Raw genomic sequence first — 6,476 nt, 5'->3', positions numbered from 1 at the left:
GTTGTTTCACAAACCAATACATATGGATTACAAAATAAATAAACTTTGTACCTTTTCATTCATCATGCTTGATTTCTTTGGCTCTTCAACATTCCTTGAATTATTCTCTACTCCAAGTACTCCAGTGATACTCAACGTGTTCAACTAAGCATCATTGTTGTTGAAGATCCGTAGCCATAACAATAAGAAACTAGTTGTTCTCAATCATTTTTATACAGTGTCATCGTATTATTACACAACATCAAAGTCCAATTGCATCACAACTTTGACAATAATACTATGGTGATATTTATCACTCCCCCTTAGTCAATACTTCCATCTCACAATGAAAACCACTCCTCTTTACATAATGATCTGTAAACCATATGTATGTAGTGTGAACTACCAAATAATTCTCCCCTTTTCTATCAATATAAATTGGCAAAGCTACAGATTCGTTGTTCCTTTGTTGTTTGGAATACGATCAAAAGAAATTGTACCAGTGGGTGACTCTTGAAGTCGGAAGCGAATGGATACTGAGGAAACTAAGTGAATTAGGGGTAGTTGCTTAATCTCAAGGTATATGTATACTGAAAGTTATTTATTACTATGAAGTCTATTCAATTATATCTTCTAGTGAGACTAAGTCGTATGGCTATATAGAATTCGTGATAAACACAATTGAAATTTCGAGCTTAGTTTATCTCGTTTATATATTTCTCGAAATACAAGTTGGAAACTTTCTAGCTTTGGCTTAACTTCATCATCTACTTGACAACTTTAGTTGTAAACAATTCGTTGTTGGAAAATAAAAAGGAGGGGGTCTAACAGCCACACCCAATATTTCGTTCGACAATCTGTATGGATTAACTCCAATATAATTCCAAGAGAATCAACTAGACAGTCAAACTCAGTGAAGAAAATATATCAAAGGTTATATCTCAATACAATCTGCAATCGAGCAGATAGAGATCTGTGAGCCTGATTAATATGAGAAATAACTTGACCGGCACCAAACACCAATGTTCAAGTGTCAATCAATCCGGGACCTAGTCAATAATTTAACACCACACTGTACTAAGCCGCTACAAAAACTAGCCTACTATAAGTTAACTTCAGACTGGAATGTAGTTGCGCCCTAACCAAGTATCACACCTATTAAGGTACAATCGCGTTCCTTAAGTCTCTGAATCCCAGAAGGAATTTACGCACTTGATTCCCTTAGTTGATCTCACCCACAACTAAGCGTTTCTACGACCCAAAGTCAAAGAATTTATAAACAAAACTGTCTCCCACAGAAAAGTCTATTCTGATAGATAAATATGTTTCCCACGAAAATACCTACGAAGTTTTTGTTTCGTCTCTTGATAAATCAAGGTGAACAGGAACCAATTAATAATCCGGTCTTATATTTCGAAGAACAACCTAGAAATATCAATCACCTCGCAATAACTTAACTATATGGTAGTAGAATAAGTTATTGTGGAATCACAAAGAATGATGATACGAAGAGCTTTGTGATTACTTTTTATATCTTACCTATCAGAGATAAATCTCGAGCCAATCTTAGAGAAGATAGTACTCAATACGATATAAAATAGTTGGGTCTGGCTTCAGAATCCCAATGAAGTCTTTAAGTCGTTAATCTATAATGGTTTTAGGAAAAACCTAGGTTAAAGGAAAATCGACTCTAGTATGCAACTAGTATGACACATAAGGTGTGGGGATTAGGTTTTTCAGTTGCTATAGTTCTCTCATATATAGTCTTCAAATTAGGGTTTGATAGATTAGAAACAAAGCAATCAATATATATTCACCGTTAGATGAAAACGTGATTTAAGATTCAATCTAAGTTTGGTTAAAATCAAAGCAATATCTCTCCACCATTAGCTGGTCTTAGCTTGTTAAACACAAACGAAATATACCTTCATTTAGATATGGATAATCTTACCTAAACGTGTATATTGAGTTGGCTCAACAAGAGTTAACCGAAGTTAGCCATATGAGCACTTTTGTATCGACCACATTCATCTAAAACTTCTAGATCAAATGAATCTAATTGTGTTACTCATATAGTTTTTCAATTGTTTATATTCTCATAGAAGTATACAAGACATAATTGAAACAGAATCGGAATGATTCAAGAGAATCAATTCATGAACATTTAGCCACCGTTTGAAAAAACTGGATTCCTTAATTTATATTGTATATGCAATACAAGTCTCCAAAGTTTTCATGTTTCTTATGTTTGATTAATTTCAAACTTTTTTAATAAAAATATATGTGATTCTTGTGATAATTTTTGCATTTCAAAATGTAAAATGTTATATAGATCTTCTAATACTATTTTAATAATACTTTACTTTTCTAGGTTTTTGTTTATTGAGTTTGTTACATGGCATCACGATTTAGTATTTAATGGTACAAATTTATTTGGACTCCATATATATACAAAGTTAGTGAAAGTCGGAATAACAATGTCGCAGAGTTCTTTCCCGTTAAAGAAATCCTGCAACAATTGTTTCACTTTAGGAATCCGTGTCGATCGTTCACTAAAACAACATCTCTCAAGCATTTCTTGACATGATCCATACACTTCCTGTGCAAATCCATGTTCATCTGTTTGAATCTGACACGAGTAACAAACTGTGGGATGCCTTGCTTGCATTCTGAAAATATATCAACCTTGAGGTATATCTTCACGAATGTCTTACCGCTGCGAAATGTGTTGTTGGTAATATTAACATGCTTGACATTCTGCGTGTGAAGCCTGTCCGTGTTTGGACTGTTTCAGGAGAATCCACCCCGATATTCTGGACTTCAAAGTTGTTTAGATCCAACAACGTGACATGAAACATTGGACTGTTTTCTGGCAGTAATGTCTTTTAAATTTCCATTGCTTGTTCCTAACAAATTGATCGCATGCGGCTGATGTTTGGAGCATCCCTGTCGAAGACCAGAAAAAAAAATAAAAACCAAAACAATAAATTATATAATTCACTATTACAGAATGAATATCATGAGCATATAGTCGAGAATTGGGTAAAGGAAAACATAATGAGTATCGTGATTATTTGTGGAGCGATTCTAGATGTTATTTGAAATTAATATTTTCGATACTCCTTAGAATACTTGGTGGTCACTGGTTAGACACCGCATAAACCATTCATGTTGCTAACCCCTTGCAGGCATTCAAAAGACATAGGAAACTAAGTAAGGAAAAGCAGTGTCTATACATGCCAAATGCTCAATAAGTGAATTACTTTTTTTTTTGTTAAAAAACAGAATTCAATTTAATAAAACCGTAATAGTGACGAAATGATCACGAACAAGAATAACGAAAATATTAAGAAAATGATAACCTCTAAGTCGTAAACCTACAAGATTAGGTGAAAAACCTAAGGTTAAAGGAGAATCGACTCTAGCTATGAAACTAGTATCACACAGGAGTGTGGGGATTATGTTTCCCAGTTGCTAGAGTTCTCCTTTATATAGTTTTCAAATGAGGGTTTGCATCTAAGTTACCTTGGTAACAAAGCATTCAATATTCATCGTTAGATGAAAACCTGATTGAATCCAAGATAATATCTTTCAACCGTTAGATCGAACTTAGCTTGTTATACACAAATGAAATGTACCCTCATCTAGGTTTGAGTAACCATACCTAAACGTGTACACCATGTTGGCTCAACAATAGTTAACCGAAGTTAGCCATATGATCACTTTCATATCAACCTTGTTCATCTTAACCATAACTAGTTCGAATGACTCAAATGAAACTAGTTAAAGAGTTGTTCAATTGTTATATTATCATAGAACTATACAAGAACACAATTAAAGCAAAATCAGTTTGATTCACTCGAACCAATTCATGAACATTATAGCCACGGTTTGCAAAAAAATTGCATTCCTTATTATATAAATGTTTAAGTTCATGTATCCAACCGATTTTAGAACTTTAACCTTCAAGTACGCGAACGGGTATGCATACTTGAAATACCCGGACCAAGATTGGTTTTCTCCAGTACGTAAACGGGTACGTGTACTTCCAATCCTAGCAGAAAAACTCGGACATGAACCTCACGCCAGTACGTATACGGGTACGCATACATAGGTTCCCGGATTTCTCAAACCAACAGGTACGCATACGGGTACGCATACTGTGGTTCCCGGACATGGATTACATATGTGCAGGAATACACAACAAGTCACAATCTAATAATGGTTAAATGTTCTAAACTCTTATTTCAACCATTGAAATTTTCTTAGAGGATGACAATAGCCGTTTTCACACACTATTAGCATCAAAGCAATTTTCAAGTTATTGAAATAATCGTTACGAAACATTCCAATCATACGCCAAATGATTGTATCACAAACCATGTAAGGTGTTACTCAGCAATTTTTACATGATCATCTTTTTACTTGCGTCAAGAATATAAGATGAACTTGGTCGAAGCGAAAGCTTACCAACACATATTTCGAGAAATATGTCAGCGAGTTAAACTCAGCTCGAAATATCAGCATAATAGAAAACTATATAGCACTACGACTTATGTCTCAATATAGGAGATAGAGTAGAAATACACTTTCAAAGTGATAGATGAGTTTCAGTCTCCACATACCTTTTGTTGATGAAGTTCCACAAGCTCAACTTAGTATTTCTTCGTCTATAAATGATGAACGCCATGAAGTATAAAGCTCAACTACACAATTTATGTCCTAGTCCGAGACATCTATAAGTAGACTAGAAATCAATAAATATAGTTTTGATCACTAACGTTGACAAACATGCTTGAGTTAGCAACGCATGCGAGTTTGACCGAGCAGTGCTCTAACATTCTCTCTTGTGAACGACTATATAATTCCAGCAACTATAATCGTGTGAAAAATTGGAAATAGTCAGTTGATTTCTCTTGTTATAAGGTTAAAATTGAGTATTCAATTGAAGAAGTTAAAAGTGGTATGTATTTCTTTTTGATGAAGAGAAGAAAAAAACCCCAACAAAGTAGAGACTTCAAAGATGATGGAGGTGATGAACGAGAGAAAGAAGATGGAGTAGCAAGAGAAAGAATTCGATTTCCTAAAATCAATAAACCCTAAATATTTTAGGGGTTTTTCTAAATTAATCACGGTCATCGATTACTTGTCCTTTACCACCGCACACTCATCAAACAGAAGGAACAATGGTCATTTCAGTGTTTAACTAACTTTCGTAACTGTTAACATGGTCAACAACAGTCTTGTGACCCAAACTCTAATAAAAAATTTTGGTGACCTAAACGCAACTTTGGTCATTTTGTTACGACCCAATTTCAAAATATCCCTTCATTAAAAAAAACGCACGACTAAAATATTAATCATTTTCTATGAACAATATTGAAATAGATGAAACATCTGGCGATTTTGGGGCGACTTTTCTGGCGACTGAAAACCAGATTCGTCATCCCTCTTTCGCCTGTGAATTCAGCCCTTGCATCATTCCAATCTTCCTCCTCCTCGTTATTATTGTTGCCTACATCCAAAGATGCCATTGTTTTTCACAATTCGAGATTTCTGTTTCGGTTTATAGCAGTTACAGTTTCTTGTTTTTATTTTTGAAGAACATACCTAGAACACGATCATCCACCCCTAACCCCAGAACTCATCATCCTACCGCGTCTGATTCGCAATCTCCTACACTATCTCGAAGCCTAGCCATATCTACACAACGGGTTCACTGCCCCTTCAAAAATTATGATGGCTGCAGCGATGGAGTTCGAGGAAACGGTTATGTCAAAAGTGCATTGTATCGGCACGTCTCAGATATGCACTTTTGTACTGACAACACCAAAGAGATTTGCAGAGATAGAATACGGAATAATGCTGATTGCTTCGATGCTTGGGAGAGATTACCGTCGGACATGCAAATGTGGTTATGCATTAAATGCTTGCACATTCATGCATGGAAGAAACCTTGATCCTCCAAATCTCATCCTGCTGAAGTTTATGCCGGTCCTTTGAATGGCAATGAGGTTGATTTCCTTATTTATGTTGTAGTCAAACCTCCATACAACGCTGGTCCATCAAGTGTTAATCCTGAAAGGAATCATCCCATGACAGATGAAGAGGCAGTTCGTCTTACGGTGGAAATGTTAGACATGGTTATGAAGAAGCGTATCACCACTATTGTAAGTATCCCTGCACCATGTCGTCTGCAATTTTCACGCACCTTCAAAACTGCTTTGGACAATGTTATTGCCAGGCCAACGTGTGTGCAGACTTGGTTGCAACTGCTATTACTCCATGCATGCACTTTGAATCTCTATATCCCCAAGAGTTCAACTGAAGAGCGCTCCGGCACAAGGAAGAAGCTCCAGATAACGGCTATCAACCAGGCACTGCTGCAATGGAATGAACCTAATGGATGTTTTAATCTCACTCAAAAACTGTTGGGCTTTTCTAAACCGAAACCAAAACTAAAGCACAGGCCTGCTGCCAACAAGAAGAAGAACTCC

The sequence above is a fragment of the Papaver somniferum genome, chromosome 11 (assembly GCF_003573695.1).
Source record: "Papaver somniferum cultivar HN1 chromosome 11, ASM357369v1, whole genome shotgun sequence".
In the NCBI taxonomy this organism is placed as follows: domain Eukaryota; kingdom Viridiplantae; phylum Streptophyta; class Magnoliopsida; order Ranunculales; family Papaveraceae; genus Papaver; species Papaver somniferum.
Note: the sequence above shows the minus strand (reverse complement) of the source record.